Here is a 27,554-nt window from a genome sequence, read left to right as displayed (position 1 = left end):
GAGACATATTAAGGCTGAGGAATCTCAACTGACATCTGAAGCATACTGCTCTAAAGCACACCAGTGCTTGTCTGCCTCAAAAATGGGAGGCCACAGTGTAGATGGGCAGCCTGAAGAGCTTCTCCTCTACCACTAGAGGACATCGTTCCTGTTTTGTCGGGGGTTGATTCCTGCCGCCACTGTGCTCCGCATCCCTGAGCTCTGCCCGGGAAGAGAAGGTATCTGTCCTCCTCTCTTCCTAGAGCAAGGTTCAGCCGCTGGGACCCCAAGCCAAAGTAGCCCAGGCTGACCCTGCAGCCCTTCCAAGTGGTTCACCCAGAAATCTCCCCAAAGCAAAAGCAAACTTTCCTTCACTTCTCCCAGCGAGTGATTGTGACCAGCCCAGTGGTCATCTCTTTCTACACTCCTCATTATCTCATTTGAGGAATTGTCTCACCTATCCCCATCCTTGGGCCTTGTTCACGACAACCCCAGTCCACCCTGATAGGTTCGAAGATTTGAATCACAGAAAGATTGAAATGAGGGGGGCAACGAGTAGTCTTGGCCCCTTCCCTCCCAGAAGTCATCTGAGCTCCTTAAGCAAAATTACCAAATTACCTACGTTAGTCCCAAATAATGATTCATCTCACAGGGGGGAAAAAAGTTGCCTCCCACCTTGCCAGACTCCCTACACAGATAAAGAAACTAAAGCTCAGAAACGTTATAACAAAGAAAGAAGATGAGAAAGGAGAAAATATACCCAAGTTCTTTCAGCTAGTTGGTGAGAGAGCAAACCAAGGTCTAACTGTATGATGTTATGTGCCTCAAAGAAAACTGTGATTCAAAATGTGGAACATTCATTCTTGGGGTGCTCCCCCTGGGAGCCCGGTTACCATGCTGTGAGAAGCCCATCCTTCTCACGTGCTGCATGGAGAAGCCACTGGTAGGCACTGCAGTCCATAATCCCAGCTAAACCCAGTCTCTCTGTAGTCCCAACCCCAGTGCCCGCATGGACCCTCCACAGGATTCCAATCCCAACCATTCCAGTCACCCTCAGCTGTTTCAGTCTTCCCAGCTGAGGCCCCAGACATGAAAGAACGAAGAATCCATCCTGCTTGCGCCCTGGCTGAATGCCTGACAATAAAAAGGTTGTTTCACCTCTGAGGTTTGGTGTGACTGTTAGGCAGGAACAGATAATTCTAGAAATTCCTCAAGAAGGCTAAGAGATCAAATACCCTAAAAAGCAAGGTTTGTGGTCATCCTCTAGACAAACAGCATCATATGCTGCAATGTGCACTCTGTCACATAAGCCATCCAAATGCAAATCTCTCACATAATAATCTTTGGCCAAGGGGCTCAATATACACATCACTGGGTTATTGTTAACCGAATATTGTTCATGTTGGGCCAGGAAAACCTTTACTGGCAACAGTGGAACATCTGGATGTGGAATTCACTGCCATGGAAAATATAAAAAACATTCTTCAGTGAAAAACACTGATCATCTGGAAAAAGCTTTATCAGTATTTTACTGATGCTTTTCATTTTCTTATGAGGCAAAAACAGTTTCTCCTAGATCTAGGTTACATTCAGAACTTTCTAATAAATAGTCCCCTAACCCCTATTATGTAGATAACAGGGCACAAGAAATGAGAAATTGTCTAAATTGTGGAAAAGATTAGATATATCTATGAAGTGTGAGACAAAGACCCATAAATATGAGGTTTTCTTATTTCTTGTTTCTTTAGCATATATGGTGTATCATTATATGTGTTGTGTCTGTGGATTTATGACTATGAAACAACAAAATAAACAAAATAAACTTCTAGTAAATCTCTTGGTTGTACGGAACTAAAACATAAGGATAAAATTTTGATAGCCCTATTTTCATCATTTTTCTATCTTAATAGCAAGCTGTTAAAGTCAAGCAGAACATATAACCTTACACATGTATTTACAGACTTGTAACTATACACAGTTAATCCTTGAACAATGCAGGGATTAGGGGCAGGCTCTGTGCAGCTAAAAATCCGAGTGTATATTTTGACTTCCCAAAAACTCACCAATAGTCTATTGTTGACCAGAAACCTTATCAATAACGTTAATAGTCGATACACACATATTTTGTATATCTACGTATTATATACTCTATTTTTACAACAAATCTAGAAAAGGGAAATGATGTTAAGAGAATCATGAAGGAAATTCATTTGAAATAATTTACTGTATTTATTTTTTAAAATGTGTAAATGAACTGGTACAGTTCAAATTCGTGCTGTTTGAAGATCAACTATATGTTTGTTTATTTATTAACTATCTTAGTTCATTTGAGGGTGGTACAGTAATACCATAGACTGAGTAGCTTATAACAACAGAAATTATTTCTCATAGTTCTGGAACCTGGGAAGTCCAAGATCAAGATTCCAACAGATTTGGTATCTGGTGAGAGACCACTTCCCAGTTCCTAGATGGCCATTTTTCATGGTGTCCTCTCATGAGGGAAGAAGCAAGGGAATGTGGGGTCTCTTTCATGAGGGCACTAACCCCATTGTTGAGGGTTCCAACCTACTGATCTAATTATATTCCCCAGAGGACCCAACTCCAAATAGCTTCACGTTGGGGATTTGGTTTCATCATATGAATTTGGGGGGTATACAAACATTTAGTCTATGGCATAAACTGTGTACTGCCCATAGTCAAACATTTATTCACATATTTATTTACTGAAAAAATATGTACTGAACACCAACTATGTTCAGGCATGGTTCTAGGTACTGGAAATAACAATGATGAGAAAAAGAAACAAGACCCCTCCCCTCATTAAGCTTACATTCTGTAGGGGGAGCGTTAAATGATAAATAAATAACAAGATCTAGGGTCTCTGAGGATTCAAGGCAACAACAGGTTTGACACAAAGAACTTTTGAAACATGGGCTCACACAGCAAAGAAGTAAAGTAGAAGCGTGTTCTTCTACTGTCTAAAATCCTATACCTCCCTTTCCTTGAGTAGCTTGGTCTCCCCTCAAGTGAGACATCTTGATAACGGTACAGCCACCCTCCCATCGTGGAAACCAAGGAGTCAGAACTTCCCTCTCCTGACCCTGCGATAGTGGGGAGAAGGGCTAATGACTGCGATGTAGCCAAACAGGACTTTTTTGATTCTCCATTGGCAGACTCTTCACTGCTCTCGATGGTGGCAGGCTAACCTGGCCACATCCGCAAAGAGGATCTTGCCATGTGGATGGTTAATCCTATAGGTCAGCTTGGCTAGGCTGGAGTCACCAGATATCAGGTCAAACATTATTTTAGATGTTTTTGTGAAGGTATTTTAAGATGATGTTAATACTTAAATCAGCAGATGGAGTAGCACTGTAAAAAGACAAATTAAATTTTACAAAATCCCCCCGTTTCAACTTATGTATCAGACCAACAAACTTCCCTCTGCTCATGATTGGACAGAGGAGCCCACAACCATGCACTCTCGCTGACACAAGAAAGCTGTAGTTGTTGAAACTTGTGGTATCTCCAATATCTTCTGCTTTTTCTTCCCTGAACCTTGTCCAAGTCTCTTCCTGCCTCCAGTAAACCACATACCTACTGAGGACATTTTTGGCATCCTCACATGAATTCTGGTTTGATTCACACGCTATAATTAAAGCCTTCCTTGTCTCCCCAGTTAGGCCCTTCAGAGCAGAAACCATGCTTCACGCTCCCCCTCCCCCCCCCAACCATCCACGGTGACCCTTCAGGGTCCTGCCCGGGACGGCTGTTGAGTAGGCCTCTTGGAGGTGTTGGAAGTGCAATGCCTCCCTGAAAGACCAACTTGCAGTCTGAGAATCTTGTTACCCGTGGGAGTAGTGACTAATCTGATTCATAGAGCATCTTTCTGCCAATGAGTTCTAAACATTTGAGCACATTATTTCCTGCATGCAAGACAATTTTTTGACAATCAGAAATCCAACAAAGACAAAACAGTGCAGTGATTTTTTTTCCACAGAGTCAGTGGAGGGTAATCTGAGAAAAAGGCAACCACAACTGTCCTTATTTTCAGTAAGTTGTGTTTTTATGATGCTAGTCTGTGTGGTTGATCTATAGCCTTTTTTTCTCTAATTGAAACTATCATTTATCAATATTTGAGGTGAAACTGGAATGCCTGCCCACCCATCCCCGACTGACAGGGAGAGAGAGGATAAGGAGAGGGGAAGGGGCTCAGGTGATGGGAGGGTCAGTGGAAGCTGTTCCTATCTGTAAGGCAGCCCGAAGGAGACTGGGTGCATTATCTTTTTCACTCCAACTCCTGTATTGCTGTGCATCATAGAAATAAGGCAACGGGCAGAGGTTTAGGGGCTGACCACAGCTAAGATGTGACATTTAGCACATTAATAATGAAGACCTCTTTTCCAATTCCTCTTAAGTAGAATGGTAGCTTTAAAGCATTCCTAATCAGGCAAAAATGTTTCTAAAGCAGCTCCCATTATTCAGTACCTCCCATGAGCTTGAAGGTAAGTTTACAGTCACCGGATCAGAGGTTGCAGATTTGAGATCTCTTAACTTAAATTTCTACATTTTGAAGCTTTAGAAGTTAGTAAGGGGAAGTAGCAACAAAATAAGAAACAAAGCTTCCAGGCTGCGAACCCATGTGTACATTGCTAGCTGCTATCAGCACACAGTTAAAATTTTAATTAATAAATTATTAATTATATGGCCAGAAAGATCAAGTTGGTGAAAACTGCTAGGATAAAGCCTAAGTAATAATGGCATGATGGTCTTAATGTAGACACAAAAAAGGGAAAATTCAGCCCCTATTGTTTTAAACTCTCTTCTTTGAATTTACGACAGACACCATTAACTGCCAAGCTCAGATGCAAAAGGCAATGAGACAAGAAAAGTAAAATTTAAGACAGCTGAAAGGAAACTTGGCTTCCAGTGTAACTTTCCCATTAAATTACTATCATCACAGACTCATTTCCACCATAGTCGAAGTTGTTCGCTTTTACGATGAGACTCTAATAGGCAATGCAGGAAAATTCTTGTTCCGCTACAGAGCCCCAAACATGGTGATTACGCTACTTCAATGCCTCATACACACCAAGAGCAGCCATAAAACCCCATTACGAACAGCTCTCTGCATGTGGTGCCTAGTAAATGCTATAGAGCGTCAGTTCCTGTAGCTGCTTAGAGTATGGCCAAAATGAGGCCCTCAAATGAAATCCAGCTCCTAAAAGAGCCACTTCCAATTCTTACCTAGGAAATAAAGAATTTATACCTGGGCTTCGGGTACAGAAGTGCCACTGAGGCCTGGCATGAAGCACTTAACTCTGAGCTTCATTGTTCTCCTGTGCAAAGTGGGGACAATGATGATGATGATAATAACAGAAGAGATAATAATAGCCAACACTTCCAGATACTGTTCTCAGCGATTCATTTGTATGACTCGTTAATAATTAGGACATAAGACAGGTACAGGTATCAACTGCCCTCCCCTCTACGGCCTTAGGTCTCGGGGCAACTTAACCTCACCTCTTAGAAATCATGGAACTGATCTCAAGTGGTGCCCGCTAAGGGAACAGGCCTTAAAATCTAAGAGGGAAAACAGCACCAGGATGCTACATGCAGGATGTATATCTGTGGCATTAAACAAACAAACACGCAAAAACACCACAGCATACAATTTTGACTTTGCCCCTGTTTCTGGCAGAGCTCCTAAAACCCTTGGAATTTCCTGATAGGAGTGTCTTTTCTTATTCACAGCCAGCCCCTTTCTACCACACCTGAGTTGGTAATGAGGTGACTCAGGGAGGCCCATAGAGGAAGTCCAAGCACGGGATTAGAGGGTTGGGACTCTCAGCCTCACCACTCAACCTCTGGGGAAGGGACTAGGGGCTGGAGATTGAGTACAATTACCATGGCCAATGATTTAATCAATCGCATTTGAATCACCACGAAATTTCATTTAAAAACTCTTGAACAGTGGGATTTGGGGAGCTTCCTGAGTGGTGAACACATCAGGGTGCTGAGAGGGTGGCCCATCCAAAGGGGGTGTGGAAGCATTTGACTGCCTCTGAGTTGTATCTTTGAAAATAAAACTGTAAGTACAGCATTTTCCGGGATCCCTGGGTGGCTCAGTGGCTTAGCGCCTGCCTTTGGCCCAAGGCTTGATCCTGGGGTCCCGGGATGGAGTCCCACATGGGGCTTCCTGCATGGAGCCTACTTCTCCCTCTGTCTGTGTCTCTGCCTCTCTCTCTCTCAATCTGTGTCTCATGAATAAATAAATATAATCTTTTTAAAAAGTGCAGTATTTTCCTGAGTTCCATGAGTAGTTCTAGCAAATTATTCCACCTGAGGTGGAATTGTGAGAACGTCTGAATATGCAGTTGACCAGACAGAAATGTGAGTAGTCTGGTGACCCCATCTGCAACCAGTGTCTGAAGTAAGGGCAGTCTGTGGGACTGAGCCCTTACCTTTTGGGGTCTGCACTAAGTTCAGTAAAATTCAATAAAAACTGAATTGAATTCCAGGAGAGTTGGTTATTGTTGAAATAAAAAGAATATCCCCAATGGCTAATTAATTGGCTAAGTCAAGCTCAGGGGCAGAGATGGGTAAGTCTAAAATGGAGTGGTACAATGGACTCCGTGAAGTAACCTGTATTTCTAGCAATTAGAAAAAAAAGAAACATAGAAAATGTTTATTTATTACATAATACAGGCATTTCCCCAATCGCTGAGGTCATCTGACCCCAATTTGAATGGGAAGATAGCCTTATTATAAAACCACAGTTGAAATTTTCCATGAGGAACCTATATCTTTTGCAGTTTACTTAAACACTTTTTCCTCAGGAGAAAAGACACATATATATCGGGGGGAGGTGGGTTAATAAAAGATTTTATGCAATCATAAAAATTTATTGTAAGATTTCTTTTTAAAGGGTTCTTTTCATCAATTTATTGTCCTACAGCCCACCGTGATACTTAGCATTCTAAATAAAAAGACAAAGAACGCTTGGCTTTAAGTCACCACTTGTGTAATCTAAAACACTTCAGCAAAAGTGGGAAATAGATGAAGGAATGGAGAAAAGAAGAAAGAGAAGAAAGAGGGGAGAGGGGCAGGGAAGGAGGGGGGCGACGTCTGCCTTCCCCACGCTAATCTGCAGCCATTCTTTTGTCAGGTATTAATGTGATCTAATGAAACATCAACCTCTATTTTGATCTCTTGCTGCTACAGCACCCTCCATTTATTAGGTACTTGCTTGCATTTCAAAACACAACAATGCTTTGAAGGATGATTGGCCTCCTCTGATCAAAGCAAATTTCATTAGCTGAAATAGCTTGACTTCTAGCTGGCCTATAATACAGAATTGGAAAAAAAATTTTAATGTCTCTATAAAAATACCTACCAAAGGCCTTTCAATAATGTTTATTTTTCTTCAAAAGACAAAAGAAAGACTGCGTAGCTAAATAATTTCTTATCTAATTGAAAAACCTAGTGCTCAAAAACCATTCAGGAAATTTTCATATAAATTAAAATTGAAATGCTACCACGTGAACTGCAAAAACCTTACTAAACAGAACTGAAAATGACTTAGAAAAACTAAGAGACCATATAGTTAATTCTTTTAAAGCTCCCAATTGATAGGACTTAAATGCACCCAATTCTTGGGGATTTAGAAATTGATAATCCAAATCATAGACTTTTTTAGGGACTTTTTCTAGATTCTTTTTTCTCTGGCTGCATTTTGGGTATATAACTGCTTTTAATCTCAACCACTGAGTTTGGTAAGGAGTGAAAGAGAAGATCAAGCCCAAATTTTCAATCCAGTCTTTATTTGGTAACTTGGTTACTTGACTGGAAAATTCCAAACCACTCATTAACATGGGTTTCCAGATTCTCTGTCTTTATTTTTATTATTTTACAATTATTGTTATTGTTTGTTAAGAAAAAAATGTTAAAGTCATTTATAATAATTTTACAATAGAAAATCTTAGATATTTAGGAACAATAAAAGAGATTTTCTTTCTTTATATAAATTTATTTTTTATTGGTGTTCAATTTGCTAACATATAGAATAACACCCAGTGCTCATCCCATCAAGTGCCCCCCTCAGTGCCCGTCACCCAGTCACCCCCACCCCCCGCCCTCCTCCCCCTTCCACCACCCCTAGTTCGTTTCCCAGAGTTAGGAGTCTCTCATGTTCTGTCTCCCTCCCTGATATTTCCCACTCATTTTTTCTCCTTTCCCCTTTATTCCCTGAAAGAGACTTTCAAATGGTCAATCAGGTTAAGTTAAAAAGAAACACATTCATCAAAACAAATGCTCTTCTATCTTAAATATTATGGCATTTGCATTTTTCTGTAATTTTGTACTTTATTTTAACTATGTAAACACAACATCCACTGTAAAACATTTTAGGGTTTTTCTCATTTTTAATAACTTTCGCTACATGCACTGTAAATTACCAATAATTGGGGAAATCAGATGACATTTGCATTCAAGCCACTTAGTATAATTGTATAAAGAGCAAATTTGGGAATTTATCACTGGGTAAATTCATTTAAAGATTCCCACTTCTCTGAATAATTAAATTTAACTCAAATTTTAGACCATTAAGAACACTGAGACTGAGGAAGAAATTCTGTCCATGGACTTCAGCAACAGCTCCTGCCTGAGAATTTCCAGCCTGCTCTTCCTGATGGTCTGCCCCACTGCTACGAGACTTGCTCAGCCAAGCCCCACAATTGCATCAGGTCAATTCCTTGTGATAAACGAGAATATATATCTCCTACTGGTTCTGTTTCTCTGACTGAACCCTGACTGATACACTCCCCGACACTCTTGCCAGCCTCCCCAGGACCCATACCTTCTCCTCTCTGAAAAGCCTTGCCTTACATCCCATCTCCCCATCTTTCTTGGTACCATAAAGGTTGATATATCAGAGAGAGAGAGAAATCCACTACTAATAAGAACTATAAGCCACAGGGCATTTTAAACTTTCCTACCTGTCTTCCTCCTGCCCAACATTTCATTATAAAGAATTTTTAATTGCAGAAATTTTGAAATTTTTTTAAAATTTTTTTTAATTTTTATTTATTTATGATAGTCACAGAGAGAGAGAGAGAGAGAGAGAGGCAGAGACATAGGCAGCGGGAGAAGCAGGCTCCATGCACCGGGAGCCTGACGTGGGATTCGATCCCGGGTCTCCAGGATCGCGCCCTGGGCCAAAGGCAGGCGCTAAACCGCTGCACCACCCAGGGATCCCTGAAATTTTTTTATACTAAACACTGTACAACCTAGAGTCCACCATTAACATTTTATTAGACTCACTTCATGTTATCTATCCATCCATATATCTCTCTACTCATCCCTCTTATTTCTGATGCATTTTATTTTATTTAAAAAATATTTTATTTATTTATTCATGAGAGACACAGAGACAGAGGCAGAGGGAGAAGCAGGCTCCCCACAAGGAGCCCCATGTGGGACTTGATCCTGGGACTTCGGGATCATGCCCTGAGCCAAAGGCAGATGCTCAACCACTGAGCCACCCAGGCGTCCCTTTCTGATGCATTTTAAAATAAGTTGCAGACATTAGTACTCTTCTTCCTAAGTGCCTCAGCATGCATATCATTAATTAAAATTTAATATTCATTCATTGCTCTTTTTTGGGGAAGATTTCATACAATGAAATGCCCAAATCTTAAGCATGCCATTCCATAAGGTTTGCTTTTGCTGTTGTTATTGCTATTGCTGCTTCTAAAGACTCAATTTTTTGAGCAGTTTTAGGCCACAGCAAAAGAGAAAGGTAAGAGATTTCCCATATACCACCTACCCTCACAAATGCATAGCCTCTCCTATTACCAACCTCCCTCACTAGAATGGTGTATTTATTACAATTGATGAATTTCAATTAACACATCATAATCACCTAAAATCCACAGTTTACATTATGATTCACTCTTGTGTTGTACATTCTGTGGGTACAAATGTTTAATGACATGCATCCATCATTACAGTATCATACATGGTATTATCACTGCCCTAAAAATCTTCTGTGCTCAGCTTATTGATCTCTCCCCCCTCCCCAACCCATGGAAACCACTGATCTTTTAACTGTCTCTACAGGTTTGTCTTCCATTCAATGAGTTTTGACAAATGCATCCAACCAATGTGACCCAAAATTCAACGGGAATTTGTTACCTAGAGTTCCCCTACATTCCTTCCCAGTCAATCTTAGTCTCACCCTACCAGAATCAACCACTGATAAGATTTCTTTTCCTCCCAAATTAGTTTTGCATGTTCAAGAAATTTATAAATACGGGATCATAGAGTATGCACTGTTTCGTATATAACTTCTTTTTTTCAGCATGTTTTTAAGATTCATCTATGTTGTCGGGCATATCACTTGTTCTGTTTTGCTATTAAGAAGCATTTAATTGTATGAAAAAACCACAGTCTGTTTATGCATTCTCCTATTAATGGATATCTTGGTTGTTTTCAGCTATTAAAAATAAAGCTGATGTGAACATTCTTATATTAAAAATCAATCAATCAATAAATAAAAAGAAATCCAAGATTATATTGCAAGTTCCATTCCTCACATGATCAAATATTTACTGTACAACTAGTATTTGGAAAGCACTATTTTAAGCACTGATGCCCAGAAGCTTAAAACCCAATAGTAGAACAAAACGTGTGTAAATTATCACTATAAAAAGTAGAGGTGCTGCAAGAATGTGAAATTGAGTGTATCTGGAAAAGTTTCAGGAAAGAGCATCAGTGTATAAGTCTACAAAAGTGTGCTTGGACTATATTTCAGAGAGTTTTTCATGGGAGGAGAGTTTTATTGACTTCAACAAATAATGAAAAGGAAATTGCTGAAGGATTTTTAAACAGGAATGTGATAATCAGAACTGTGTTTTGACTAGATCCTTCTAGAGTTTGTTGAAGGGAATTAAGATTCCGTTTAGAAGGCCATTATACCCAAGTGAGGTCCTGGGGAAACCTGCCCAAAGGTGGGGGCAGTGAGAATGAAAGGAGGGAATAGGTTTGTTACAAATGGACCTATAGAATTTGGCTACCAACTACTTTTTTTATGCACCCTCCGATTACTTTGTAATTCAACACAGACACATATACATAAATAACTGAAACAGAAGTTTCACAAAAATATTCCCTCACTGTGTGTAATACACGCTAATATTTTCTATTGTTTTTTCTTTCTTTTTTTATTTAAAAGCTGAGAGTAAACCACTAAACTGATTTCGTAATCTGTTGGGTCATGAACTGTGGCTGAAAAAACATTAGACTACACAATGGTAATAAAAGTGACTCAGGGATCCCTGGGTGGCTTAGCGGTTTGGCGCCTGCCTTTGGCTCAGGGCACGATCCTGGAGACCCGGGATCGAATCCCACGTCGGGCTCCCGGTGCATGGAGCCTGCTTCTCCCTCTGCCTGTGTCTCTGCCTCTCTCTCTCTCTGTGACTATCATAAATAAATAAAAATTAAAAAAAAAAAAGGGTCATGTCCCCATTTAAAAAAATAAATAAAATAAAAATGACTCAGATTCAAATATGGGCAATTGGGAGAAGGGTGGTTTCATGCACTTGAAAATACTTTATTGAGAAGTCTCGACTTGTTGGGGAATAAACATAAGACAACTTAATTTTTTCCAGTAGTAATTGCCTTCAGCTATGCTCTATCACTCTCACCTTATCCCCATCTGGCTTCATAACTTTTCTTTCTGTTTGTTTGTTTGTTTGTTTGTTTATAAAGATATTATTTATTTGTTCATGAAAGATACAGAGAGAGAGCGCCAGAGACATAGGTTGGAGGGAGGAGCAGGCTGTCTGAGGAGCCTGATGCAGGACTCGATCCCAGGACTCCAGGATCTCAACCTGAGCCAAAGGCAGACACTCAATCACTGAGCCAACCAGGTGTCCCTCTGTTAGTTTTTTTAGTAGACTTCAAGACTACAACATTGGGTGAGGCATAATGCTTTTTTCATTAGGTACTATTATTATTCATGGCCCTCTTTTTATTTATGTATTAAGTACTTATTAATATTGTAATCCATTACCCACAAATCACTCACCCAACCGGAGAATTCAAATAATGGCAAAAACTTACATTTATTTATGTACATCTCCCCATTCTCTCTCGTGCCTCCTCTTACCTAATATGACTAATATATCGAATTATGTTTATTATTCCCCTGATTTTTAAAAAAGATTTTATTCGTTTTTTTATTTAAGAGAGAGAGAAAGCATGAGTCAGGAGGAGGGGCAGAGGGAGAAGCAGACTCTCCCTGAGCAGGGAGCCTGATGCAGGGCTTAATCCCAGGACCCCAGGATCATGACCTAAGCTGAAGACAGATGCTTAATTTACAGCTACCCTGGCACCCCTCATTCCCCTGATTTTTTTTTTCTAATTTGCTACAAATGCTGGGTTAAAACAAAGTGATAAAGCTCTATAATCTTGGAGAGCTGGCTTTTTTTAATTTCTATTTTTTGCTCATTATATTATTAGTATTCATCCCCATTTTTGGATATAGCTGTAATTTATTTTAACTGCTGCACAATATTCCATTGTGTGAACAACTGCCATTTATTTATCTTTTCTTAAAACTTTTTTTTGTTTTTTTTGTTTTGTTTTGTTTTGTTTTGTTTTCTTGTTTGTTTTATTTATGATAGTCACACACAGAAAGAGAGAGAGAGAGAGAGAGGCAGAGACACAGGCAGAGGGAGAAGCAGGCTCCATGCACCAGGAGCCCAACGCGGGACTTGATCCCGGGTCTCCAGGATCACACCCTGGGCCAAAGGCAGGTGCCAAACCGCTGCGCCACCCAGGGATCCCCTTTTTTTTTTTGTTTTTGCCATGAACATTTTGGTTGTCCAACGATTTTTGTCTGTTTATATAGCAGACTGCTGTAAACAGTGGTACTATAATTTTTTTCTTTTTTGAGTAGGCTCCACACCCAGCATGGAGCCCAACATGGAGCTTGAACTCACAACCTTGAGATCAAGAGTCAGATGGTGGGCACCTGCCTTCAGTTCAGGTCACGACCCAGGGCTGTGGGACTGAGCCCTGAGTAGGGCTTCCTGCTCAGCAGAGATTCTGCTTCTCCCTCTACCTCAACTCCTCCTCTCTGCTCATGCTCTCTCTCTCTCTCAAATAAGTAAATAAAAGCTTAAAAAAAAAAAGAAAAAGAAAGAAAGAGAAAAGAAAAGAAAAGAAAAGAAAAGAAAAGAAAAGAAAGAAAAGAAAAGAAAAGAAAAGAAAAGAAAAGAAAAGAAAAGAAAAGAAAAGAAAAGAAAAGAAAAAAAGAAAAAGGAGTCAGGTGCTTAACACTCTGAGCCACCCAGGCACCCCACTACAAATATTTTAGTGTCTGTGTCCTGGTGCACATATTCATGAGTTTATCTTGGAGACATATCTAGGAGTAGAATTACTGCATCTTAAAGTGTTCATATCTTCAACATCATAAGATAATTCCTAAGTAGTTTGTCAACTTAACTCCCTCTAGTTAAGATACTGGAGATACTGCTTTATATTCTAACACTTGGTATCAGACTTTTCCCTACACTTTTTATTCTACTCCTCTACATTAAGTCCTGGTAATTTAGAAACCTCAATATCACATGGATTTATAGCTCTTTTTTGAATATTCCTTTCCTACCATCCTGTGTTAGACCTGCAGCTTGGGGTGGAAGTTGGGGCATGGACTCTTTCACACACATCCTTCACCTTACCCCCCCACCCCTGCCCATACTTCTCCTCTGGTCTTAGGGTAGGGAAGAAGGACAGAGATAGGAGAAGTATTCTTACTTGATAACCCTAGACCAAATTTTACAATTTCTTATTGCTGCTCAGGGAAGGATGGAGAAAGAGGTTGGAGAAAGATGGCAGCAGGTAAAAGGCGGAGGAGTGGGAGAGGCCTAGGGACACAGCAGACTCAGGAAAAACCGCTCATCAAGCACTGAGGGAAAGTGCCTGACTCCTACAACAGTATGGTCTCTGCATTTAGAATGCAGACTACTTAAAATCTTCTATTTCCAGCTTTGGGCTTTAATCATAGTTTTGAACTAAGTCCCACTCAGCACCTAAAGCCACTTATTACAAAGAAGCAGCAGTAGGTTGAAGGGAGATAATATTCACCTTTAGAACACTTTGAGTTTAAATTGCTAGCGAGCATCCAAGTAGAGATTCCTAGTAAGCAGTTGATAACAGGATTCTGCACCTCAGAAGGATGCTGTGGGCTAGAGATGAGAATTTGGGAATTAACCACATTGTGAAAGTTAAAAGGTAGATATTAGGGGCACCTGGATGGCTCAGTGGGTTAAGCATCAGCCTTCACCTCAGGTCATGATCTCTGGGTCCTGGGATAGAGCCACGAATTGGGATCCCTGCTCAGTAGGGATCTGCTTCTCCCTCGCCCCCACCCCTACTCATGCTATCTCGCACTATCTCTTTCTCTCTCTCAAATAAATAAATAAAATCTTTAAACAACAACAACAAAGGCAAGCATTATAATCCATTTTTACTAGTGGAAAAAAAAAACCCTGAAGCTCAATTGGTATAAATAACTTACCAAGATCTTACAAGATCTTATCTTCTGGCCAGAAGCTAGATCTCCCAACTAGCAGAGAGGACACCTGTCTCTGAAATTTCATGACTGCAAAATCTATGCTCCTTCGACCACATGATAATGTCACAGGAGGGACTGAACAAAGAAAGAAGGGAAACAGGCACCTATGACAATCATTATTGGAAATGGAAATCATATGGATTTCAAATTTCTATGGAAATCATAGAAATAAGATTGCAGGCGCCTGGGTGGCTCAGTTAGTTAAGCATCTACCTTTGGCTCAGATCATGATCCCAGGGTTCTGGATGGAGCCCTCACATGGGGCTCCCTGCTCAGCGGGGGAGTCTGCTTCTCTCTCTACCTTGGCCTCTCCCCCTCCACTCATGCTCTGTCTCTCTCCCTCTCTCAAATGAATAAAATCTTTAAAAAAAAGATAAGATTGTGAATGAGAGTTATGTAAATCGAAGCAAATACCCTGCACACAATCCACTTCTAATAACTCAGAGGATAAAGGGATTCCCATATCTGTTAAGATATAACTGTACAGTAAAGAAAGACCATTCATAAAGAACAACAGGGGGAGGGGACATGTACAAGGTGAGAGGCGAACATAAAATGGGACAGAGTATGATGAAAATTAGCTAATGAAGCAGAGATGAAAGAGAAGCACAGAGGAAAGGCTCATCCCAACCCCAAGTACTAGCTGCAGAGAGAAGGAACACTGATCCATGAACTCATCCTTTCCAGATCCAGACCAAGAATATCCCCATTGTGAAGATCAATTACCTAATCTGCTCCTCATTTTCCTACCCCAGGCTCAGTATGGAACCCTGCTGATGGCAACTTGGCTTTCCTACAGTTTGCCTTAAAGACAGAAGACAGGTGTATCCAGCCCCTCAGCCTCTCCATATCTCACTGTAGCTTAACTTAATCGAGTTTATAAGTATCAACTTCTGGTGAAATTTGCTATGGGGATAAGGTTTGCTAAGTCAATTTTGGAAGCTAGTATCAGATTTCTAATCCCTTAGGACTCTGGCAATAGTCACTCCACCATGGTAAGGAATTGGTAAGGCTCCATGGCATCCGGTTCCTTCCATATGACTGCCCAACTCTACTCTGGACTCCTGTGACAAGAAAGAAAGCACCACAGATAGCCAAAATGCTTTCTAAGGAAAGAGTAAAATATATATAATGGAATATTACTCAGCCATCAGAAAGGATGAATCCCCGCCATTTGCTTTGACGTGGATGGAACTGGAGGGTATTATGCTGAGTGAAGTAAGTCAATCGGAGAAAGACAATCATTATATGGTTTCACTCATATGGGGAATATGAGAAATAGTGAAAGGGACTATAAGGGAAAGGAGGGGAACTGAGTGGGAAAAATCAGAGAGGGAGACAAACCATGAGAGGCTCCTAACTCTGGGAAATGAACAAAGAGTTGCTGAAGGGCAGGTGGGCGGGAGTTGGAGTAACTCGGTGATGGGCACTGAGGGGGGCACTTGATGGGATGAGCACTGGGTGTTATACTATATGTTGGCAAATAGAACTTCAATAAAAACAAATGGAAAAGCAAAAAAAAGAAAGAGTAAGAAAGAGCCGAGAATGGTATGGCCACAGAACAGAGAATTTCATGGCTAAATGAGCAGAGGGTAAATGTCCACTGTGTCAAATGCTACCAAGGAAGTAGGACCTGAGCAAGGAGAAAAGACTTGAACCATTTTATTTATTTTTTTTTTATTTTTTATTTTTTATTATTTTTTTTTAATTTATTTTTTTATTGGTGTTCAATTTACTAACATACAGAATAACACCCAGTGCCCGTCACCCATTCACTCCCACCCCCCACCCTCCTCCCCTTCTACCACCCCTAGTTCGTTTCCCAGAGTTAGCAGTCTTTATGACTTGAACCATTTTATATGTGTAAGCACACCGCAGTGACTAAAAGGCATATTGTAGATAAGAAGCTAGAGGCTAGCAATTGAAGAACTACTTCTGCTTTAAGATGTTAAATGCAGTGAGTAATTTAGAAAAAAAAACTATTATTTATATGCTTTGAAAGTGAGAGTAAAAAAGTAAAATTAAGTGCTTTGGTTTTTTTTTAAAGTATAGGTTATTAATTCTTCCAGTTATACACAGCCTGTGCTTGCCCATTTAAGAATATCAACATGAAACCGGTTCTACAAAATGAAGAGAGACCGAGATGCTCCCCTGAAAGTTCGTCTGTGTGGGAACTCCTCATGTTAAATCATGATATTCTTGATAAAACTGTACACATTGGTCACAAATGTGAATGGCTAGGGGGAAAATAATTATTTTCAAATTACTGATTTCAGAGTCACAAAACACAACTCTCCCTTAAATACCTGTCAAAGAAAGAAAGCAAGCCTGCCCTTCTTTGCAGCTTCAAATTTTTCAAAATAATAGTATCTCAAAAAAAAATAATAATAGTATCTCAAATGCAACTAAAAACACAAGCCAGAAGACCCTTGATAAACCACAATGCATCTGATGGGACAGATGCCATTTATTCCTTCTATGACCAGTGACTGAGTTCATGTTCAAAATATTTGTAGGGCTGGGATGAGAATTAAACTTTAAACCCTGGTTTCCTTTTCCCACTATACTTTGATACTCTCAGATTATCTTTATTTAGAGTGGTGGCAATATGAAAAAGGATTACCTAAGAGTTCCAATTAAATAAGAAAATTATTAGGGGCCCCTGGGTGGCTCAGGCGGTTAAGCATCTGCCTTCGGCTCAGGTCATGGTCTTGGGATCCTGGGATCATGGTCCGTGTCAGGCTCCCTGCTCAGTGAGGAGCCTGCTTCTCCCTCTCCCCCTGCCCCTGCCTCAACCTGTGCTCCTCTCTTTCTCTCTCTCAAATAAATAAATAAAATCTTTAAAAAAAATGTATAAGGCCATATTTCAATTGTCTCAACTTGGGGCTTAGACCTATCACATTGCCCAGGCTTCACAGCAAAGCTGTGATTTCGTGGCTGCCAGTTAGTAAAAAATAACTGGGAAAGGCTGTGTCCCCCCCCACAGCTGAGCTTGCAGGTAGACAAGCTGCTCACTAAGGGCAACCAGTGTTCCCTTTATGGCCAGACAGGACTTTTTGTTAGGGTTCTCCTCTATGAACTTGGGATAGACTGAGAGAAAAAAAAATTTAAATATTGAAGGTAATGTCAAAGATTTTAGATTATTAATAATTGGGGAGAACTCAGTTCTGGGCCTAATAAATGCACTGACAGTTCATTTAAGGGGGATGCATGTGGATATGAAAAAGGAATCTCTGTGATGTCATGTTCCCTGGTGTCTGAGACCTACAGCACAGACAAGTCCAAATACCAAGTCCAAGTCCAACCTTGGTAGTATTTCTTTAATTTGATTTAAATGCTGTATTCTCGATATTGCCATCTCTCCCTTATCTTGACTCTCTTACTGGCATGGCTTTCCCGAGGACCTTGGTGTCTAGATGATGAATACTGCTCACCCTAATAAAATAAAGTACTTTCGAAGTGAGCAGTAATTAATGCATTTGCTTTGTTAAGTTTAACCTTTCCTCTGATGGGAGAATGGCGGTAGGGACACCTTCCTTGTCAATAGCCACGAGGTTTGGTGTTAATTCACCCACATGCTCGTTCATTCTCGATGGGCTGCAATCCGTCCACATTATGAAAATACTTTTAGTAAGCTCGATTTTAAAAAAGGAAAAGAATGCTACATCATCTCTTGCCAATTGTTATATCATGTGTATAAACTGTTATTTCTTTACAATTCTTTTCATAACTTACCGAATTCACATTCCAAGAATTTCCTGGAAGTATGTTTGCAGTTAGGTTTCATTCTGAGCACAAGTTTTGGTCCTGCCCCAACCTGAGCCCTGACATACCAGTCCCCGATTATCAGCAATTCCATCAAGTTAGCATAAAGGGTTCTCTCAGTGAGAGCTCGGTGACTCAGTGACAAGCAGTGGCTTGAGTGGGGGGGGTGGGGGGGGGATGCACAGCAAGGCAACGGCTAATCCTTTCACACTTTTAGGGAAAATAATGAAACTGAAGAGAAACAAAAACCATCCATAAAAGAAGGAGAGTGAGACCAGGATATAAGCAGCTCTCTAGGCTAGCATGGTGGGTTTCCACGTTTGGGGAAATAGGATCTGAAGACCTAGGAATAAATGAAAAGGAATTGTTTTTGAATAGTCATGCTATTATTATCCGTTTAGAAGAACATGCACATGCATACCATACAGAGACACCTACACATGCACACTCACACATTCACACCGATGTGCACGCCTGAAAACTTGGTAAATGGGTGTGCTGTGCCCAGGAAAGGAAAGGGTAGGAGCAGCAGGAGCAGGTTTGTTGGCAGAGCTGCACAACAAAAGAGAAGTATACGCAGCATGCAGTATGTGTGCTTGGCTCAAGTCTGTGCAATTAGTACTGCTATTTACAGCAAACCCCTTGTACCAGCACTTTAAAAGTAAATGACAACTAGATTGAAACTGTTTAATCAGAATGTAAAATTGAACCACTGTAGGTTCCAAAGCTGATTAACTAGCTCACTTCTTTTTTTTTTTTTTTTTTTTTTTTTGCCTCCTGCTAATTGCTAAGTACATTTGCTGGTTCCTGGCATTGATTTGCTGGATTCTAATTCAGGGTATGAGTTTAAAATATTAATCCACAAACTTTTCATTTTCTTTATTGGTCAATACAACTCATGACAAATTGTACTCCATAAATTCTTCCTCTTAATGCTTCCATTTTGATTTTTTTTCCTGATTCTTCCATTTCATATATTTGTCTCCATCCCTCCCCCGACAGACTACATTTTTATTCTTTCTTCTGCTAAATTTCCTCAGACAAGAGCAACATCAGTCAGAAAAATGAGAATACAAGTAACAGAGATTAATAGATACCACTTAGAGCCCAGGGGCTCAATACAATGGGTGCTCTGTGCTAAAGAATGGAAGCAGATTAGAAACCTAGAGAGACTGTACCCAAAGGTGGATGTGGGCCAGTTCCTCCATTTCTATGAATGTTTCCAAAATACCTTATTTAGGAAACACTAGGTCTTATATTGATCAATATGTTTTCCTTTGGACTTTGTGACTAATCTAATTTTACAAAGATGCCAAATTTCTGTGTTTGTCGGGGAGAATACTGGTGCTCTAAAGAGAGTGGGGTGACCCCAGCAAACACAGAATGCCTGATTCTGCAGTCCGTTCTTTACAGAGAAGAAATAAATTCTGCGCCACTGTGAGAGGACTCACAGTGATGATTCTTCCAGCAAATAATGGCAGGAAAACCTCTGTATTCCACAGCCCCTTTAGAGAAAAGTTAGGATCTACCATTTTAATCACAATTTCATTTATACTACATCAGAAAAAACTAAGTTCATCTTTGCCAGAAAGGCAAAATCACTCTAGGAAGCTGTACTTCCTTATTTCTAAAACAAATACTTCCCATACAGAGAACATGAACCAACTAAATTTTAAATTTTTTTTAAATAATCAATTTTCAAAAGATATATTTGATACTAATGCAATAACACAGATTTTTAATGCTACCAGTTTATTTACAAAATTTCTCTAAGTATTCACATCACTTACAATTCAGAGAAATAAACTCAGAGGAATTTTGGGAAATAAGAAATGAAGGGAAAAATAATTGTTTTAAAACCACCTATGTGCAAGTTGCTTTACATATATCATTTCATTAAATGCTCAGAAAGAGCCAGGAAGATCTATAGGATCATCTGACAGGTAAAAAACTGAGACTCTGAAAGATCAAGAAAGTTGTCCCAGATCACACAGATAATAAGTTGTATATTCAGGATTCAAACCCAGGAACACCTGCCCTAACAGCACCATAATCTTTCCAACGCTTTATGTCATTCCCTAAACTTCTCTTTCTTCTTTTTCTCTTTTTTTTTCTGAAAGCAAATTTCTTATACCATAATGAATAGGGGTATATATTCAAGAATATATCACTTAAATTGGTAAAGATGTCTTATATATAAATCAAATTAATTTTTAGTGAACTTGGGTGGGGGGTTGCCTCAAATTCTTTGTTAAATAATTTTAATAATGTTTAGCCTAAATTATTAAATCCTCTTACATTTAAGGTACATGTCCTAATTTGGACTTCAGTATAACAAATTCAAGCAGGGCACATATTAATTATGAGCCATTCTTCATATGTAACATAAATGACTCCAGTGACCAGCCATAAGTAGGTAATATTATTCAAGGTGTTTTTCCAGCAGTGGTGATGGATTTGCACTGATTCATTCTTTCTCCTTTCTTTTGCTGGTTCCTTTGGGACCATGTGTATGTATTTGCATTTGCTATAAAGTCTGTTTAAGATTGAGAGCATGAAAATAGTGCAAAGTGAACCGGCCCACAAGGGGATTAAACCTATGACCTTGGCCCCATTAGTATCACGCTCAAGTCAACTGAGTTAACCAGCTGTGTTTTCTTAAGGCCAAGCACATATTTATTAGGTAAATACAGGAGTTTGAACTTCTTCAAGCCCTTTGGGGACCATTAAGTGGACCTCAACATTCATTCGTTGAACAGGTACTAATTGAGTACTTACATTGAACAAATCTTGTTTTAGGCGATCTGAGAGCTATGGAGCAGTGTAAGATGTGGCTCGTGGTCACCAGGAACTACAAGTTAGTTAATTAAGAGGGGGAGACATATACAGAAGTAGAATCTTATGTAATATTTAAGATCCTGGACCTGGAGACAAAGAAACCTGACCTTGAAACCTATATTAAACACCTAGTAGGTTGTAGCTAGGATGTTAAAGGACTGAAAGATGAGAATAAAAATTTTCTAATATCCTAAGATTATCCAGTGTGTCCAGAACTAAAGTTCCTCTCAACCCAAACTACCCATATTTCTCTTCTCCGTTTCCACTAATGGTGTCATTATTCCCCATATTGATCTCTATAAACCCTAGTATCCTTTCTACTTCCCCTCAGATTCCAACATCTCAACACTACTTCTTGTCACTTCTTTCATAAAATTCCTTTAGTTCCCCACAGAGCCATCCCCTCATTCCTTCCTAAGTAAACATCCTGGGCTGGACTAGTCCCTTGCCAACCTCAGCAACCCTCCAATTTGGTATATTTCTTTCCAGTTTATCATTCATCCAATCAGTGCTCCGTGCAGCTGTCCCTAGCAGTCCCACCAAGCACAATGCTGGATTAGTCCCGACTTCCTTTCATTGGCTTTCCACGGTCTACTGAGTACTCATTCCATGGTCAACAGTTATAGAAAAATTCCTCTCTTTGTGACTCCATTTCTCATAGTATCCTCAATATTTGCCATTAAACATATCACACAAAGGTCAAACGTCATGGTCTTCCTACCTGTCTTGCATCTTTCCACCTCAGTGTCTTTGCTTATTCTAGTCTCTGCCTCTTGAAACTCTGACTATCCTGTAAAAAAAAAAAAAAAAAAAAAAAAAGCCCAATTTAAATCCATCTTCCTTCAAATTAAGCCTGCTATGATGCTCTCAGCAGGAGACAAGCTCTCCCTCGTGTTCTAGTTACACTTCATTTGCTGTGTCATACAACATTCACTGCAACACATCTTTTATCGGGATTATTTGTATATGCCTCTCCTCCATTTCTAAAGTAAATCTCTGAAAATACTCGTAGCATCTTCTACACCTCCCCATCTTACAACATTCTAGCACAATGACTTGTCCAGCCCACATGCTCCAATTCCCTATTACCCACTTTTAACACTTACACTGTATATGGTAAAGAACTATACAAGGTCTCCTAGATCCTAAATCCTATGGACACATTTCAGTTCTTATTTTTACTTGGCCTTCCTTTGGCACTACCCATCCCCCTTTCTTTCTTTAAATCTCTCTTCTGTTGGCTTTCATAACACCACTCCCCCCTAATTTCACTTCCTATAAGCTTTCTCCTTCTCAGCTTCTTTCACAGGGGCTCTCTGCCTCACTTATCCCTAAAATACTGGTAGTCTCATGTTTCAATTATCAGTCACGTCAATTTTTCATTCTACCAGCAGTCTTTTTGACTCATTAAATTTGACCATCTATTGTTCCCCCCAACCTCCTATTCCTTCCTTATTGAAAAACATCAACATAAACTCAATCGCTCAAGCTAAAAGCTAAAAGTCATCTTAGAGTGTCCCCAAGCCTCATGCCAGCTATCAATCTATTATCTCGGAGCTCCAAATCCACCCTCCATTGCCTTGCTTGTGATATTAAAGCTGGACTGTTTTAAAATGTTTTAATGGATTAAAACATTTCTTCTTTCCCAGCTGGCCCAAAGTTAGGCTTTGTCAGTGGAGGAAACTAAAAGAACATTGCAGAAGGAAGCGGTTCTCTTCCTGATAACACTCTTCTTTTCTTTCCTCTTGGTCCTGTGCTCCTGTCCAGTGTGGTGTTCACCCCAGAGAGTTTCAGCAGCCTCCTCATGGGAGCTTCCCCGTGAGTTCCACCGATGCCATGACCAGCTTCCCGGGAAGGCCAGCCATGAAGTGGCTACCTAGCAAGTTCAGCAGCACACCTTCAGACGGCTTCCAAACCAATTGTACTAGCACTCAGAGTTTTATCAGCACACTAGCAGATGGTCTTCTGCTTGCCAGTCCCCGACTGCTACCCCTTGGCAGACTTCTTCACCATCCAGTAGGCTATAGATTCAGATCTCCATTGAGATCTTCAAGCCCTTTGGAGACCATTAAGTGGACCTCAACATTCATTCATTGAACAGGTACTAATTGAGTACTTACATTGAGTAATTCTTGTTTTGAGCAATCTGAGAGCTATGGAGCAGTGTAAGATGTGGCTCGTGGTCACCAGGATCTCTCTCCATTGAGATCTGAATCTCAACCTGTGGTAGGGGTGACAGGGGGTGGGGTGAATTTCCAAATTTGTTCCCTTCTTGGATTCTCTGCCTTATTCCCAGGGACTAGTGGTTGCTCCTTATATCCTTATATCTGCTATTCATGTATTCTTTAGAGTTTTCTTTACCCCTTCATAGTGAATCCTCTGTTATTAGTTAATGATTCTTTATATGAAGCTTTCCCTGCTCAAATCAGTGTGTGGTTTCTATCTCCAGATGGGAGCCTGATTGATACTCACTCCCTCTTCCTCAATTCCATCTCCTGAGCATCTCTCAGATCTATCAACTTCTCTCCAGTCACGGAGTCCCTGCCTAAGTTTAGAACCTTGTTAGTTTGGTTTTAAGTACAAGCTTCCTAAGCCATTGTCTTCTTCCAGTTTTGATATTTTCCAGGACTTCTTCCCCAACACCAGAGCAATCATTCTATAATGTGCACTGGGTGTGAATTTTGATCCACCAACTCAAGTGTAGATGAAATATCAAATTATTTTTCCTAAAACCTAAATAAATCTAACTTTGAGCAGAAAATCTTATTCTTAATTTATTGAGTTTCTTCTAATTTCCTCCACTCTATACCTCCAGGATTGCGTAGGGATCCCAAGAGTCTTATGGAGACTAAAATATGATCCCTTGATGGTAGACGGCACAGCTAATTCTCCCAAAGGATGAGAATCTTTGCTGAAGCTGATAGAGCCATTACCATGAATTCAGCCTTCGAAGGGTATCCCATCCTATTCCCGTCCTAAAGTCTGTCAGCTTCCTGGGACACTACAAGGGAATGGGGTGCAGGTCTGTAAGGGCCCTGAAGACCTTTACCCTTCCCAGGTTAAAGGACCTCTTGCCTCTCCTCTTCCTCCTCTTAACTAGATGAGTTTTCTCCCAATAAGATTTATTTCTTCTGGCAACTCTGCTTTTAGGCACTAAAACCCAGAACTCCTCCAGGCCAAGAAACACAAAGTCCTGGCCACCTTCTAGAAATGGGAAAGGAGAGAGGAATACCTGAAGAACAAAACAGAAATTAATATCTCTCATAGGGTCAGAATCGTTTTACTCTAAAAAAAAAAATCTTCAGCCCTTTATATTTCTAGCCAAGACATCTTAAATATATGTTGTAGCCTCTCAAATTCCTTTTACTTTTTCCATAAATCGTTTAAAATTTTCAATAAACAAGTTTAGGTTTCAGAGATACAACTTCTCAGACTTTGGGTACTTTATTTCTTGCTATGACTCTAAGTCAAACAAGCATAGAGCTAGCAGTCTGAATTTGGCAAATCAAGGCAGGCAAACAGTAGAGAAAGGGGGCAGTACAAGGAAAAAATAAAACATCAGCTAATCTCTCAAAATATTATCTCACCAGACATCCAATAAACCATCCTTCCACAAATGCAAAATTAACTTCTCCCTCCCCGCTTATCATCCTTCAGTATTTCTCAATTATTTCTAGAGCAAAAATTCAGTCTCCCTGCATTTGGGCATGGTTCTCCCCAGTGTGGCTCTTGATGAATTCTCCAGGCTCATTCCCTTCACTGGCTTTGCTCCAGGCATACCTAAGTACTGGCAGTTTCCTGGGATTTTCCTCCTCTTGCTTCATGCTTTTTACTATTCCACCTTAGAAACATCTAGACTGTCTTTCAAAACTCAGTTCAGGTGGCGACCCCACCAAGAAACTTGTAAGCCTCCCCCCTACTACACCACCCATCACAGTGCTTCCACATACCCTGTGCATTCTACAGTCACAGCACCTGCACCGTGTTTTATTATGCTCTGGATTTTACATTTGTTTGGTTTTTTTCTCCTACTCCCTCTAGATTATGAGTTACTTCAGGTACATGCAGTGTTCCCTTTCATCTCTATATCCCAGAGCCAAGAGCAAAGATTATTCAAGAATGTTTTCATATATGTTGAAATCATTTTACTAATTCCTTTCAGTTCCTACAAATAAATCTGATGACAGGAGTGCCCTGAAAGAAACAGTATTCCATGAGATGTCAGAGCTGAGTTATCAGGTGTTCTTTCTTCTTTCTAAGAACAACTAAACTCATCTTTAATTTCAGCTATAAAAAAGGTCCACTTAGCTACTTCATCTTTCAAATGCTACTTATAACATCTGCTGTGATACAGTCCTTAGAACCGTCTAAATATGGAAAAGCATGGAACCTCTCATTCTCCACATTTTTGGAAGTCAGGTATGTGTTTTAGAATACAATACTTTAAGAGAAGTATGTAGGTCTTTCTGATAACCAGTAATGAAATTGCTGATGATTTGCATTTCAGAATTTGGATTACTGAGTTTTCAGAAGGGGGACATATTTTTCCCTTAAAAATGAAATGTTAATATTTTTATGTTGTTTATGTATTTTGGCAATCTCAAGAAATGCCATCTGGAGTAACAAAATGAGGAATATTCTTAAGGCTGGAAAAATAGCTCACAATTTATAAAATGTTAGTGCAGAAAATATAAGGGGTTTTTTTTGTTTTTTTTTTTTAAACAACAACTAAGGCCAAGTTAACTCAGCATGGAGCAAAAATATGGTAAGGGACTCGATATAATTCATTCAATACTTGGCTGTCCAAAAGTGAGGTTATCCAAGTGTGTTTCATTGTGTATATAGACCAACCTCCTTTTGTGATTATTAAGTAAACTGATTTCACATTTTTGCAAAGCAGCAATCCTGTTTGGTTCAAAACTTGGTTCTGCCATTTTCTGGCTGTGCAACCTTAACAAATTATGTAACTACTCTGTTATTCAGTTTTCTTATCTGTAAACTGGATACAATAATAGTACCTACCTCAGATAGTTGTGGTGATAATTTAATAAATAATACCACCCAAGAAATATTTAATGTTTGCCTTCTGTGGATCAAGTGCCATGCTAGGCACTCGAGATACAACAGTGAACGAAACAGGCAAAAATCTCTGTCCTGGTGGAGCTTAGATTGTAATTAAATTGCTAAAACCGGTGGCTTGCACATGAATCATGTAGAAAGAGTTATCATCACTATTATTATTATTATTATTATTATTACTATTAATACTGTGACCAGTAGGTAAGTATGCGCTGACTCGTAAGCATAGGCTGACAGTCTCTAAGCAATTGTCCAGGATCTCAAGTCATTGCTCTGGAGCCTGCCACACCCAAGGCTTCTAGATAAAAGTTTGCAGACCTCTGTCCAGCTAAGACAGGTCCTGGTCAGGGGAGGGGGAATGATTGGGAAGGGGAGAGTTTCATCCATCTCAAGATGCTTAATATTAGCAAGAATAATTGCGTATCATGAGATGTATTTTTCCCCCATTGCAAAAGCCTAGGGAAGATAGGATGGAAACATAAAAACTCAAGGCACAGAGAATGAACCAGTCCTGAGAAATTCTCTTTAGCCAATAGCACTTCTGGGTACATTCTAAAGAGGTTGAAACACGTGACACGTGACTCCGAAAGGCAGTGCACAGGGGTAGGGAGAGGTATGGACACTTGGGGAATAAACAGATCTGCCCAGATGCTCCATTTCTTCCAGAGCTTTCTACCAACTTGAACATCACATGAAGTCCTTTTTCACAGAGAATGACTAATAGAGGTGGCCTACAATTTGCCTACAACGATCTTAGCTCTATCCTGATTTTTCCAGTATTTTGTCTTACCCTTCACAGCTTTCATCTTTCTCTTCTTCCTTCCCAATCCTTGCTTTACTCACTCTCCCCTACATTCTTAATTATTTAATAGATCATAATTTGGGGGAAACTTATTAAAATGTTTTTTAACATTCTTCTAAACCTGTTTGAAGAAAGGCACCAGTAAAGAAAGCATAAGCAATAGTGGGCTTTCCAGACTGAACTTTACTACACCGCCAAGATTTAGACATCATTTGGTGAGATTACTATTTTTGCACTGCACACTATCCTGGAGGACTCTCGCTGCCTCCAAGCTCCTTGTCCCCTGAGACCAGATGGACAAGACCACCAGCTAGCCCCCATGCCTACACAATCCAGCCAGACCTCGGTTGACCTCTAAAAAAGGTGAGTCTCCCAAATGAGACCAGAGCCCCCTCAGAAATGCAATTCAACAGACCTCCCAGTGATTTAGAGGGACCTGAGTCTCATATTTCT

General features: G+C 40.0%; 1 long non-coding RNA gene across 13 annotated transcripts in view; it reads right to left on the bottom strand.

Moving 5' to 3' along the window:
- The window catches only part of LOC144288530 (uncharacterized), a 344,649-nt gene that overhangs the window by 309,266 nt on the left and 7,829 nt on the right, over positions 1 to 27,554 (bottom strand). For all 13 annotated transcript variants that reach the window (XR_013356393.1, XR_013356399.1, XR_013356394.1 and 10 more), the window contains 2 exons: positions 23,341 to 23,441; positions 21,942 to 22,010 (listed from right to left, as the gene is read on the bottom strand). This is a non-coding gene — a long non-coding RNA (uncharacterized LOC144288530). The remainder of the gene's footprint in view (positions 1 to 21,941; positions 22,011 to 23,340; positions 23,442 to 27,554) is intronic.

Source organism: Canis aureus, chromosome 18 (genome assembly GCF_053574225.1).
Source record: "Canis aureus isolate CA01 chromosome 18, VMU_Caureus_v.1.0, whole genome shotgun sequence".
Lineage (NCBI taxonomy): Eukaryota > Metazoa > Chordata > Mammalia > Carnivora > Canidae > Canis > Canis aureus.
Note: the sequence above shows the minus strand (reverse complement) of the source record. Positions and strands in the feature narration are given on the sequence as shown.